This window comes from Varroa destructor, unplaced genomic scaffold (assembly GCF_002443255.2).
Source record: "Varroa destructor unplaced genomic scaffold, Vdes_3.0 BEIS01000007.1, whole genome shotgun sequence".
Lineage (NCBI taxonomy): Eukaryota > Metazoa > Arthropoda > Arachnida > Mesostigmata > Varroidae > Varroa > Varroa destructor.
Genome location: NW_019211460.1, coordinates 11,794,501 through 11,809,369, shown reverse-complemented (window position 1 = coordinate 11,809,369; position 14,869 = coordinate 11,794,501). Strand labels below are relative to the sequence as shown.

At 40.7% G+C, this 14,869-nt stretch overlaps 1 protein-coding gene and 1 long non-coding RNA gene across 5 annotated transcripts in view; both read left to right on the top strand.

Annotated features, from left to right (window-relative positions):
* The window catches only part of LOC111254252 (uncharacterized), a 169,279-nt gene that overhangs the window by 46,147 nt on the left and 108,263 nt on the right, over positions 1-14,869 (top strand). The window lies entirely within an intron of this gene.
* LOC147754321 (uncharacterized) lies at positions 6,213-14,700 on the top strand. The gene is made up of 2 exons (XR_015316600.1): positions 6,213-9,425; positions 12,849-14,700. It is a non-coding gene; the product is annotated as an uncharacterized LOC147754321 (long non-coding RNA).

The following is a 14,869-nucleotide window of genomic DNA, read 5'->3' as shown; positions in this document are numbered from 1 at the left end:
CAGAGCAGAGTCTCTCTCCCCTGTTATGGACGGGTTGATGCCGCGCGCGAATACATGTTCGGATAGCGGAGTGCCTCTGTAGCAGGCTGGTGTTGGTCGGTGAGCGCTGTCTGAAACAGTGAAGCACGCATGGACAGCTCAGACCTGCTGGAAACTTTACTTATTGCCTAAGCGACGCGTGTGTTTTTGCCAGTCGACGCCAACGGTGTTGGTAGTTAAACTATTGAATCTCTTGCTGCAACAGTAGCAGCCGGTTTTAATCACCAAGAACGCCACCACAATAGGAAAACGTTCGGCCGCGTTGAATAGGACCGGCACCCAGAAAGGGATTTGCTTCAGCTAAAATTTCTACGACTTAGCCCCCGTGTTTCCAAAAACTTTGCCTCTAAAAAAGCTGACGACGAGATCGATTTCCAACCACTGTGCATGGAAAGCAACATCAAAAAATCTCGAAGTTAATTCGCCAGCCAGTCGAAGTAATGAGAACTACAGAATTGGGCGGCAATCAGTTCGTTTGCCCGATCCATATTAGAGGAGGAAAAAAAGAGGAAACGAAGTTTCTTTAGAACGATAGAAAGGCTGACGAAGGAACGCCTGCCGCTACGACTATAGTCGCTCTTGCTCTTGTACATCGACAAGAGCTGGTCTACCTGGCCGTATCGAGAGATACAGCCTAGTGTGGACTTTTCCAAGTTATTTCAATAGTAAGTTATTGGTGTTCACGGCTTTACCAAACCGTGAACAAACCAACAAACGAACGGGCAACGGTCGCGACTCGAATATTGTGTTTCAGAAAGAGAAAAGGCCAGGCATCTGCGAAGGAGACCATAACTCAATGTACTTTACTGCTGTCATTGCACAATAATGGTGTATTTTCGAATCTAGAAAAAGCAGGCCGCTTACGAGAACAGTTTACGAGTATGAGCTCTAGTTAATGCTGTCTGAATTTGGCCTCTGTGTGATCTGGAATTACCTTAAGGCTACGTGTGCTTAGGCAACCCTCGTGCTGTACGTGTGTGCCTCTGAATAATTTGTAGGAGTCGGCTGATATACATCCCAAGTGAAAGTTTTCTACTATTTGATCATATTCCACGTGCTTTCCAAGGACAATCGGTATCCTTTTCGCTACGTTGCGTGTCGTTTTCTGGCGACCTATTTCGAAGTGCTGTGGTTGAAGGAATCGTTATAAAAAATTTAAACATTTATTGGGACGCATGTGCAATTTGTGAGTCTGTTGTTATTCCTATGTGGTAGATGGATCTATTAGTTATGAATGTTTTGTGATTACTGGCATTTCTGAGCTAGTGCCGGAAACTCGCTTGTCTTGAAGACCATCCCACCGTAATCAAGGATCTTATTTGACGGTAAGAGTTGAAAAAAAAAAAGGTCGGAGAGCCGTTGTCCTTCTTTGCGAATCATGAGTTTGCCAAGGCGACTTTCTAATAACACACTACATTCAAAGGTTCCTTTAGGTCTTAGCTAACTTTATCGTTATCTTATCAGACGACTTGACATTCTACCGGCATAGAACAGGAGAACAATTAAAGTCGAGCGCACAGCTCAGGCATCCATTAATGCTATCGATAGGAGTTTTAAGCACTATCAAAGCAATGGTACGAACGCGTAGACGCGTTTTCTGGATGCAATTGATAACAACGACAACGAACACCGTCACCGTCTCTGCTTGGACTAAAGGGGCAGCTTTTCCCCCATGCCTCTTCCCCGCTTCAACAACAGTCTGTGGCTGTTGATCACCATGATACCACTAGTTTCAATCGGTCACTTTGTTCATAACCATTATCATCATCCTCCCGACCCGTGCCATCATAATGATCACCAACAACAGCAGCAGCAGCAACAACAACAAACAGGGTAGGTAAGCCTTGGACTTTGCTGTTTGTTGGGCGATGTGTAGGGACACCGTCGTATTACATTTGCTTCGCGACCAGCGAGTAATACGTGTCTATCAGTGTCATTGTCCACGCTCGTGTGTTTGCTCGTATTAGCCACGCGCGTCGCTACTACTGTTCTACTGCAGAGCAGCCTTGATACACATGACCGACCCTTCCCCCCCCCCCCCCCGCCGCCCTCCATTCAGGCCTCCATCTGTTTCCCAACCAAAAAAATCACCCAGTTATACCTCGTATCTCTCCTCTTCTGGCAACGCAGCGTCTACTGAAGATCGGAAATAGGATAGGACCAGCCCAATACGGCAAAAACAAGTATCTGTTGTAAAATCAAAAAAGTGCGAAGAAGTACGTCATATGTTGGTACGAACACTTGTGGTACCTTGGCAGAAACCGCACACAGCAGCAGGGGGCATTTGAGCAAAATGCAACCACTGCGACGGTCGACACACTCACAGCGGAACCTGAGGATCCCTAGGTTGGGTGTTTTTCTAAGGATCAAACACAATCCGACCGAGAGTAGAAGCGAACCTTGCGAATAAGCATAACAATGATGTTGATAGTGACGTAAACCACTAGCGCTGCGAAAAGTCACCCGTTCCGTGACAGTTGAAGTGATACATTTGAATCAAATATTTAGTGAGAAAAATAAAATATTTATTGGATGTTCGTCAATATTTGAATATTTACCGCAACTGATTGTCCCTTCGGATCGAGTCTTCGACCATGACCACCTATTAATATTTGTGTAGAACGAGGAATGATGCTGATAGGTGCGGGTCTTTGTTATACTGTCGCCTTCTCATGCAGAACACGCTTTTTGGCTCAGACCGTGCGTATTTTCTATGACAGAGGACGCGCGACAGGTATACGAACGAAGTTTGCGACTTGGTCGCCTAGGGAAGCCATTCCCATTAGGATAGTTCAGAGGCGTCCTAGGGTCAAATAATGTGTTGAACTATCCTTAACGCACACTTGCTTTCATCTACTTGCTTCTTACCTTTCATAAGTCGATAGGAATATCATTCACTGCTGCGTACGAGAGAACACTAAGCTTGGTCTGCTACGCCTTAGTGCAATCCATAAATTGAATTCACAACATAACTGCTGTTGCTTTTATTTTTGGAAGAGAAACAGGAAAACATTAGACGGATCCCTTGACTCAACTAGAGAGTGCATTTCTTTCAAAAATATTGGCTCCCTGATGGGAAGAGGTAAGTTAATTGATGTGCTGGTTTCTTTCATTCATCAGAAAGATCGTAAATTGCCTTTCCTATCAGACGGCTTCAGCTGAATGAGGTCAAATATGATATGATGATCTCAATGCCCTTAACAGAAGCTACTGTGCCGAAAAGAGATGCAACATCTAATCGTTATCGATGTATAGACATCCCGGGCACATACTGCTGAACCTTGTATACTAATGGAGAGTACACATTGTAGAAAAATGTACACTTTTGTTTAAGTACACTGGGTATATGAGAAGGGACAATGTGCAGGTCTTTAATGAAACGTTAACTGGTAGGTATTATCGTAACTATAAATTAGACGCATAACGTAAGTCTGCTTTTAAAGGATGAAGACAGCTGTCGACATTAGTATTTCCTGAGAAATTAAAGTCATAAGTAAAATTCAAACAAGTACATGAAGAATAAAAGATGTATTCGTTAATTATTTAATTAGTTGAGATGACTGACAAACATACAACTACACGTAATGGCCTAAATAAGCCTAAAGGTATTCTATATTGGCGGTTTTGTTTGGCTTCGAATAGCGAAAAGTAAGCAAGCAGGAGGCCTTATAACAACAATGATAAATATCTAACCCATCGCTGATAGTGATATATATATCATTCACTGATAAGTATAATCTTAGATGAATAACAAAGAACAGGAGTGCTTTTCTTTGTTAAGTTTCGTAGCGTATTTTGTGCTCGTCGGATCTATTTCTCGACGGGCACAGCCAATTATTGGCTACAATGGAACTAATCGTGGCAGGAACTATTATTGCATGATATTATTGATTCCTTTGGGGTTTTTTGATAGCGTGCACTAAGATTATACTAAGCGTAGATTTTTTGAAAAACAATTTTTAGGTCCGTTCGACGATGCATAGATGTAGACGTTTTTTTTTTCCAGTCAGTAAGTAGGATTACTGTGCTGACGACGCGCTACCACACGCCAGGGCACTGTCATAGTAAAATTGGATCATCGATGCTATCGTTGTTGTTGTTGTTGTTGCTATTACGGCTGTTACTTTATGATACCGTAGAGCTGCTCAGGGCTCCTATTCGTGCGGCAATTATATATGGATTTAATGCAGACTGCCGTTTGACCCTAGCTGACCATTTCATCAGATCAACGATATTGGTTTTATCTCTTCAAGACAGTGCGATCGTAGCTTTTGTCAAGCCAGCGGTTCCAAAGCTCGGTGGAAAGTGTGGTTGCGGAATGGAAATCTTCAAGCGTCAAAAGTAATGAACAATATTCACAAAAAATAAACATCGGTTTGGTGCTGTTTTAATGAAAATGGTTAATATTATTACTAGCGTATGCCAAATATGAATAAATAGTTTGTGGTTAGTCCCTTTAGAAATTATGGTCACGACGCGTGATGAAAGACAAATCTAAATACAACACACGAGTTTTTAAATTAACCAAAAAAAAAAACAACAATCTTTTCATTTCTCTAGGTAAATTATTTACGCTGTTGTTTTAAGTGGCATCTTTAGTAAAATATCTGCCTTTTCGGGACGCCCGCCCGGGAGTTGCAGAAAAAAAGAAACAAGTAGAATTCCCTACGAGTTAACTTAGACTGATGTGTGCAAACAATGTCCCGATATTTTTTTTACCCTGACAAATTTCCCTTGACAGAACAAACACAAAGAATGAATAGTAACAATGAATAATAAACTTACCAGTTATTCATTGATATACACACTGATGCGATATGAAATGATTTTAATAGTCGTCTCAAGCACGCGCCACTACACAGGCCGCTACCTATGATGGGACTTGCCCTTAACCGAGAAATATATCCGATGCCGTTCTATCAATCGGCCATAAATTGGAAGACGATCATTTTCGAACGGACGATTATGGACACGTTGAGTTTACCTTTCTCGTCACATCGCTGCCGTCGTAGCATAATCTTGGATAATGGTAAGCATCGTCTTGCATCAATAGGGCGGGTTTAATATTGAAATCCACAGGTTTACTGTAAAACTTATCAAATAGTGGGAGAAGTTACCATTGACAAGGAAGTACGATCGGCAGTGATGTTTCGTGCTGACGACGTGAACGTACGTTGAAAGAAGTGGCCTGATTAATATAGCAATGACACCAGGATAATAAAAGTATCTAGAGGTTAGACAGGCCATATGTAGTTTATATGCGGTTCTATTAATGTTAAATACTACTACGATTTCGTATTTGCTTCGTGTTTAGGCCCAGCGTATTTGTTTTAGAGGTACGGTGGATTCTCTCTGGAGAGGAGATATACGCTATCTATCTTCCTAGACGAGTTTCGAAGCGAGACAATTCTCGGCAAACTTGAAGTGTTACATGTTAAAACATGCTGTTTAAGTCGAAGGCTCCATTTTTGAATTTAGTGAGTTACCTTGAGAAGCATTATCTGCTGAAGTGTCGTTGGCACGCATATGCTAACTATGTTAAATAGCTTTTGAAGCTCGGCGAAAAATAATTATGCAGCGTAAAAATTTCCTGTGTTTCATCGCCAACACCTCTCCTCAAGCTCATATTTTCTATAAAGTAGAATTCTGTGAGCCGTGCGAAATAATGCCGAGGAAACGGCTTTCAACGAGCAAAGGAAGAATCCTATAAGGGTATTTAACATTTTGATAAGATTGATTACCATAGGAGAAAAAAAAAGTAGAAACAGAATCTGAATCGTGCAATATTTCTCGAATAATCTAACATTTTCAACTGTACAAATGCATAGAATCGTTTGGAATATTAAGTAAGTAATTACATGTTAAACTGTCGATCAACAAAAAACCTGAGGCCCAATGAAAATTTTAGTTAGAAATCGCACAGAGTAGATCAATTTTATTAATAGATTTTTGTTAATAAGGTTATTTATCAATTGAGAAAAAGACCTTGACCCAATACCGTTACTTCTGCACAAACCCCAAGATCTAACAGTTCCAAATCGATTCCGGTATCTCGAAATATAGGTATCAGATATATTAGAACTCTTACAATCTCTACATATATATATATATATATATATATATATATATATATATATATATATGCATGCGAAGTAGTAACGAGCACGAGCAGGGACAGGTCGAAATAGTTGACCCTACGAGGAGCGGCCGTTTTCTACTCGGGTTTTTAACAAATAACTGTTCAGTCGGAGTTAGAGATCATAGCGGAAGACGGCCCATAGTTAATAACATTTGAATTATTAAGCAATTATATGGGCTTGCTCCGCTCCGCGATGGATTCCCGATTTGCCCCAGTTGTCTGAACGTGCAGAACGTCTCTATGTGCACATCGCGGCAAATCGTGATGCTCTAGTCGAAATGTTGTCGTAATCCCAATACGGTCGCATACGGGAAATAGTTACATACACGCTGTACATCATGTTGTACATATACTGAACACCAACGATCCGCTATTTCGCTGTGCACACTGTTTTTCTTTCTTTTGCGATACGTTCAGTAGCTAAATACTCAGCCAACTGCTGGTAGCGATCCTGTCGTTGTTGATGCCGTCGTCATCGTGCGACACCGGGCGTAAATCCGACCGCGCGCGATACCGCATGGTTTGACGGCATGACGATACGGGTGTTACTGGCGCACCACTGGTTGGGATAGTATAGCAGGATGATCATATAGGAACATGCGCTCGTCTATGGCTTGTACACACGCGCTATAGAATAGTGTTTGGCTCTGTAGCGTTGATTGTGAGTGGCTTCCTGTTTCAGTCTTCGCTTTTTACGTGTCCCCCGATCTACGTGCTTGCCCCACCAGCTGTCATGGTGACAGAGTGGTCAGTCGGTGGTCAAACTGGTACAGCAGCAATGTTATGCGGCTTTTCAGTCCTTCTCCATTGCTTCCGCTGTTTACGGCTATGTCTTTCTATAGGCTAGCACCCCTGTCAGTTAGCATACCGCCATGCAGTTGACTGTATAATAACTTATGTTGAATTGAATGACGCTGAAGTTACAACTGATCGAAAAGCTCTTGTCTGTCTTTACATCGTGGCGTTTCGTTAGGGATCTTTAAATTAGGGTCAAATTCCTTTTAGACATCGGCATACAGCTGAACGGGTAGTGGACAAATTTTTGGTAGCATTGCTGCTACTTCTGCTTTCTTTCCAAGACTTTCACGTTCGGTTTAAGTTACTGCTCGCTCTCATTCGTAGATCTCTTTTATTATTATCCTTTTTCCTATAACAGTTACTACTAGCTCTTTTTCCACAGTTCGAACGTACGTTCCACTGTCATTATCACTGAAAAAACAAGAAGCATTGTGTTTTTAACCGTTGTGTGTGTGTTAACGGGCATTTTTGAAAAGCGAAACCTGTCGGCTGCCGTACACGGCTGAATCCGTCTTCCCGGCATCCACGAATGCGTCAGTGGTAGTCCGTAAGGTTAACGTTAAGCTGACAGCATCCACAAAAAAAAAGGCTAGAACACATTGAATCGATAGTGGTATTATTCTACGAAAGTTACATATAATGTAATGGTAGTCGTGGGCCTGGTATCAATAATACATCATTGGTAGAAAATACATTTTACGTGCATTGTGCTGAAGGGGATTGTGATTTTCCACACGACGCTGGAGTCACCAGCACAAAAGTGTATGCCTGTTGGTTTGTGTGATTTATCGAGATAATCACAATTGTTATTACGATATCGTTGTTTTGATTGTTTTTCTAGTAATTTTATGCTGTTCCTTTATTTAATTTAACATCTATATGTTGGCGTACTTCAAATGTCTAGTTATGAAGCGTCGTGAACAGTCCATATTCAATGGTGTATTATTTCATTTCTATATATGCTACGCTTAGAGTTCTCGAGCAGTTCGAATACTATGCGATATAGCTTTGGGCAAATGTTGCTTCTGAGAGCAGGTGCTTTTTCCTACGTTGTTTTTTTTCCAGATTTCTGAAGGAGCCTTTCGGCAGACCTACTCCGTTCTATACCCTAGAGATACATTTTTGTCAAGACTATGGAGCGAAACTGCATTTATCCTATAATTATTATTTAGTTAGTAGTAAAATAATTCTGACTAAATGCTAGCACTTCCTTAACTCGCAACATCCGTATGTATTATTTTACAGCAATAATAAGAATAGCAATAGAACGACCTATTTGTGACTAGATTCCTAAACAATTATCTTTACCTTTAAAGCACCCTATCAGTCAAGACCCCAGTGGCGTGGTTGTAAAGCTTTCGCTTTTTTTTTTAATGATTTATTTACTGTTATCGGCTTCGTGATCGTTTTCTGTACGCGACGCGTTTTTCTAGCCTTTAAGCACCATCTCGTTAGGCTATCAGGTCGTCTTCTGTTTATATTTTTTGCTCTTTTTTGGTTGTCGGTAGAAGTAGGAAGTGTGGTACCGCTAGAAATGCTAGCATCCTATCATTAAAGCGATAACTACACCCACGGCTAATGTATTCAACTTAGACTTGTTCGCCCGCTCCGTACCCCAAATAGAGCGAAGTCGGTCTAAGAAAGAATATGCAGAACATCCCACGCAAAACCGTCATTCCCCGGTCTGCCTCATCATCATTACTTCAGAACCGCCTATAGACATGGGCATTTTAATAATAATGATAATAAATAGTAACAAATAAACGAACAAAGAATTGAAACATAAAATAGCTCCCATAGACCCTGATTGACTCGTAACAGCGACCGCGACGACGATCATCATCATCATTATTATATTTCGATGCTAAAGTTAGAGCTGGCTCTGCTGCTACTGCAAGACATTCTGCTCGTTTTTAATCTAACGAGAAAAAAAAGTGATCAATGCACAAATAGTAGGTGCACAAATTTCGCTTTTGCTCTCCGATGCAACAAACGTAACTGAGACCAATGATAAACTGCGATCGGTGTATCTCCCTGATCATCATATCAACAGACATCTTGAGATGGCTATTACTAGACAAGTAATAACAATCATATTATTTTGCTGGTGGAAAGAAGGATGTTGCTGCGGCGCGAAAAGCGCTCATTTCTTTGTCTCGTGTTTGTAAGCTCGAAGATGCCGCTATTGTATATGACAGCTAAAAGCTAGCAGACGAAATAACAATGGCGACATGGGAAATAATGGGCCTGCAGGATATACATAAGATTTACACGGGCGAATAAGCGCTGTTTGTTGTTACCTTAGGTGTAGGGTTGTTTTCTACCAGTGTTTGCGTTTCTTATTGTTGATAATTGCGGGTGTAGTTATATTTCCGCTGGCCTAGCAGTCGAAGGAAGGAAGGAAGGAACAAAGCTAACACGAAGCTTCCGCGTACAGAATTTCGCATGGGTAATTGACTTGTTATACGCTTATGGAGTAAACTCAAGAACGTAGAGCTGCACAATATATTTTTTTAATCACTTTTGCATATTTATCAAATTTATTTTTTTCTTATCCCTGCATCCCTATGCTTCTGCCTATATATATATATATATATATATACATATATATGTGGTCGATCCGAGCAACAAAACAAAATTCGCAGATGGCGTCGTGAAAAAGAATCGTGACATCATCTCGGCCCGTATTTCTAGTGATTTGCAATGCAATATACATATATTTCTATATATTTCGACAATAGTGCCTAACTATGGAAGGCTTATAATCCAAGGTCATAACTTGTACCACTCTGTGAATTCCTCTGTGAAGCGTATTGTCTAGTGAAGGACTCTTTGTTTCCCTGCGTGAAGCAGACCGTTTGTCAACCGTGGCTTGAGATTATGAAGAATACATGAACGTGAACGCTAGGCTAACGAATTTTATCGAAAAAAAAGTGTGAGGTCAGAAGTTTCGCGGTCTACGTAATGTTTGCCTTCTAATCAGCATGCCTCATGCAAAGTAACCAAATTATCTTAGACAATTTTTCTTGGTCCGCCATCAAGTAGTGTTTACTATCAACACGCGGAACGTAAAGGTGTAGTTTTTGCCGTAACAAGAACAAAAGCTGTTTGAGTTATAAAAATGTTTGTTCCAGAGACAAATGCGTTTACGACGATGCTGGCCGAAATAGTCCACAAAAAATGACAGAGTGATCTGTTTGCCTTTGGAGCGGGCTCGATCAAATTCAGGTGGATTAAAATCACCTTGTTTAATAATAGTTCATGGATCTGTATATATATATACACATATTAAAAATTTAAGTGTTGATGTTAATTGCGTCCGGTAAGAAGAAAATATGTAGAACGCTATGTCTTTCTTTTGCTATGCATTATTTTTATATTATTACCCGCTTCCGTGAGCGATTACTGTTATAGCACATGAGTTCAACTTGTGTTTCTATTACGCGATACGAAAGAGGGTCGTCTAACTTTTATATTGACTCTTCCATTTTCGATCGAGGAAGGACGATTTTAATCCCGGCTGAAGGCGCTGTCTTTCTTAGAGTCAAAAGGCCAATTAACGGACAATTTTCTCAATTAGTGTTGACTCAAACGCGACATTAATCAATCTCAGTCACCCTTACAGCATCTATATCCGTGAAAGTTGGTTTTTAGTACCCATGTGGCATCATTATACTGGGTAAAATGTCGCTGGCGTCAACGCACTCGCACAATTTACAGACAGTCAATATCATTTTCGGCCAGTAATAACTGATACCGTTCATCGACTGAATTCATATATGGCAATAGATGTACCTAATTCAGCTGGTACCTTCTAAACTATAGATATATCGTTCGCTTTTTGATAATTTGTCAAAACAGTGGCCGAAGGCGCATTTTTCTTTTTCATCTAATTTAAATATAAGCCCAACTAGCCCAGCTAGCCCCATTAGCACTGTTGTAATGGAGCTCAAGTGAGTGCGTTCAGTTATATATATAAATGCCCGACTGTGTGTAACGATACCAAAACAAAGCTTTGACACGGGCAGAGCGCTTAAATCCCATTTTCTAAGGGCAGCAATTCTACATAGTGATACAGGTATTAAGCAAACGATTATATTAATCAGTATAGCTTACTTGTGAAAGCTTAATATAGCTTATAAGCACACAAAAACAAAATAATCATAAAACTCAATAGCGTGATATGAAGTTCTCTTCAACCGAAGCCTAAATCAAACGTCCTTCTTAGATTTTATCCACGGATGTGGGTGCTTGCCGATTTTCATTCAACGGTACCGCCTCATCTATGAAAAGATTAAATATGATAATATATTTTTAATGGATCTCGCTGGGCATTTTAAAATTGGCCCGGTAGGTCTTATAGGAGGAAGAGGCCCCCTTTTTGGATGTACGCAGCGCATTACTTCCTGCGTGTCTGATATTTTCATCGACAACAACTCGGCCTGCTCAATTTCCGTTGACGGACTTTTTCTCGAGTAGGCGACGTTCGACTAATGCCTTCTTGAATGACCCAGCCCATACGTATTTCACGTTCTTAAATTATACAGTAACCTTTTCGAACTGGGACTTGACTTGTTTGCAGGAGATCATAGCGACTTTTGGTGATGATTAATAGATGTGTCCTGTTTATTTAACGTTTATATTCACTGTTCGATTACTCCCTGTAGTTAATGGAGCGTCTGCTATTTACAAACGATTCAGTGTGCAGTATAAGGCAGGTAACCAGGTTGTCAACGTATGGCCGTTAACTCTTCCTGTTATTCATGCTAACCAAATTGACCAAGCTTTTACCATTTTGCGACCGCATGTTCGCCTATATCTTGGAGACCGGTATTCGTTTTTGTCAACAGAAAGTTTACAAACGAGACTCACTACGATGTTCTTTTATTATGCTACTGTTTAGCTAATAATATCCCATAAAGCAATGTATCCTGTTGATCAAAATAGTCAGAATCTTGTCTTGCAGCTACACACGATATAGTTTGGATCGGGAAAAGGAAAAAAGGGGATAAAAGGCGGAACATGGGGGGGGCCAAGTCGCATGCTCCAGGCTAATTTACCTGCACTGTGAGATTGGGTGGAGCCGATAAAGCGACTTTTGAATTTTAGTCTCTGTTCATGCTCTAATGGGTAATGTATACCCGAAAAATATATTACTGTGCTGAGTTGACCTGCGATTTTGTGCCCCTTTTGCCCCTGAGCCTTCTAGGTTACGAAATGATGAATGTAGCAGAACGAATCTGATTGTGGTTTCCTTTTGGCACTTATCTCCCGACGCCTTATTTTTTGGTAGCCTGCCACGTTGGCAGTGTGCTTTAGGGCTTCTTGACCTAAGGGTGCTATCGAAAAGGAAACACTTAAAGTGAAAAGGAAAGAAGTTAGAAACATTTGAATTCTAGTGACAATCATTGTGTTCTTTGGTTCCAGGTAAGCGTGAATTTCAAGGTTAGTTAATACATTTAGCGTGTTATCTAAATCCTGCCTTCTCGCCTGTCAACAGTACAACGCAGTAAATTCTGGAGGTTCTGATCGAGACTTGTACTAACGCGGCTTCAATAGATTCCTGAATAAAGCCTTTGAGGTACAAAATTGCTGTTGGTGAAGCTGAATGCAGTGATCGGAAAAAAGAAAAAAAAAACACAGGCCGTTGGCTAACAAATTGAAGCTTGTGCTAAAGAAACACTTTTGCAATCAATGGCGTCGAAGCCATAATCTCGACTGCGGTGATCTAGAACGGTGGCATTGAACGTGAATGAACTATATTCGTGGTAATACGTTGCCAATGGCTGTTTTTCCGCAGTAGCGATTATTACGAAAATCTAACGTTGACACTAAGATGACGCCTCTGTATTGGATCAATACAATTTTCTAGGTAAAGTGAATGGTGACAAGATGGTCCGCAAATAACGCGTTCTCAAAAGTCAGGTCCTGGTACAACAAAGAAAAATTCAAGCAACGCATGATAACAAGATAAAGCTGCTCATTATGGTTACGCGCCGGGGTTAAGCCAGGACCCGTTTGTAGTTTACTACACAACTGCTGCACTTACATGTGGTTAATGCATGGTACCTAGCGTCGGCGTGCGTACTGTATCCGTATGCACGTATAAGTCCAGACACGGAATTTTCTTCTTGTTTTGTAGAAAATTGGATCGCCTTTTTGACAACGAGACGTTCAATATACAAACGCCGTCCTTACAAGTGCGTTCGGGTCGAGTACTAATGATCGAACGATATGAACGGACACAATTGAAATGATAAAAATAATGGCGGAAAAAATGTAGAACGTCGGCGTTCGGAAAGCTAGTCACAGTCGGCTCCAGTAGCAGCGTCAGGCTCGGTAACGATTCCATGAATTCATTCAAATTATACGGGGCAGTTGACAGGCGGCAACAATGTCAATAGCATTATATGGGTAATTTGGTTTTCTGCTACAGATTTACTATGTAGTCGCCGGACAATATTACGTTTCTCCTACGCTCCGCAATGCAACGTCTATACTATAGATTACAGCAGAGATAGATAGCACTATTACGAAGCTAGACAGATATGTCCTGGATATTGGCCGGCTGCCATGACTGGACGCAGTATCTATAACTAACTATTCCACAAGACAGTCCGTTGCCTCGAACAGGGTTCAACAAAAAAAAGACTAGTTCATCATGGCGATTTTGTACATAGCCGAAATTGAACTGAACGCCTTTATTCACACTTGCATTGATTGTTACGTTTTTCCGCCAGTATCGGCCGACACGTGAGACGCCATTTAGGACCGTCTCATATAGGGTATTAGATAGTTCATCAGGGACAGAATTTTGCAGGAGAAAAAGACAGCTGTAAAAGTAGTGCGCTTCAAACGCCATCGATGTCCTGGACGTTCTTCTATCCGTCAAAGAATTTGCAATCAGCTAATAGTAATGTAGCATATACGTGTTGATTATTATATAGAAAGAAGAAACAAGGAAGCGCCGTTGTCGTCCGAAGAATGTCTGGCTACTTTTGTTTATTTAAGTTATAAACTAGTATGTGTAGTATGCAACCGCTGTTTCTCCTGCAAACAAGGACACTGTCTTGTCATAGATCCAGTAGAAACATCACGGGCACCAGCTCGTGCAGCTGGGTGGGTGGGCCTTCGACGTTTACAATTGGACAATTTTGTTTTTATTGTTTAATTTGTCGTTAATATTTGTTGACGATCGTAAACCTCTCGGCTAGGCGAAGCGTTTAAGTGTAAATTTCCCCTTATTCAAAAGGTACGCCGATGGCCTAATCGTCAATCGGGCTTGCCATTTGTGTATCGATTATATGTAATAACACACACCGAGTTGAGCATAAACTTTATTGATTATAATGCTGGAGCAGACTAAATGGAAAAAAAACATCGAATACATAACTATTATCAGGAACTAATCGTGGTAGTAGAATATCAGTTCTATTTGATGACTGTAAACCTTATTTGTTATATCTTCTATGTTCGTATTAGTACGCTTGCCACCACACCGACAATTAAGCGCTAGCGCGATATGTGTTTGTGCTATATTTGTGCCGTGATCAGCGAGTACGTCCGGCTATATCGGAAGTGACAAGAGCCTGATACGTGCACGTGCCTATTGTAAAAATAGTTTCTTGTGCCCTGCCGAACTTAGAGCTAACGGCTACAATAAAAGCAATAATAAAAACAACAATAATAATCAACAAACAAATAAATAACAACAACAGCAACAACTTTAAACTATTTTTTCAAAGAATCTTACATTGTTTAAGATGTATATGTAGTTCATAGATGTATATATTATTGGGTGTAATACTTCAAGCTCTGCATTGATGGCTTGCCTTGTATTTATCCCTGCTTCTCTCGATAATTATGATCATCTTTATTTTTTTTTTGCACCCT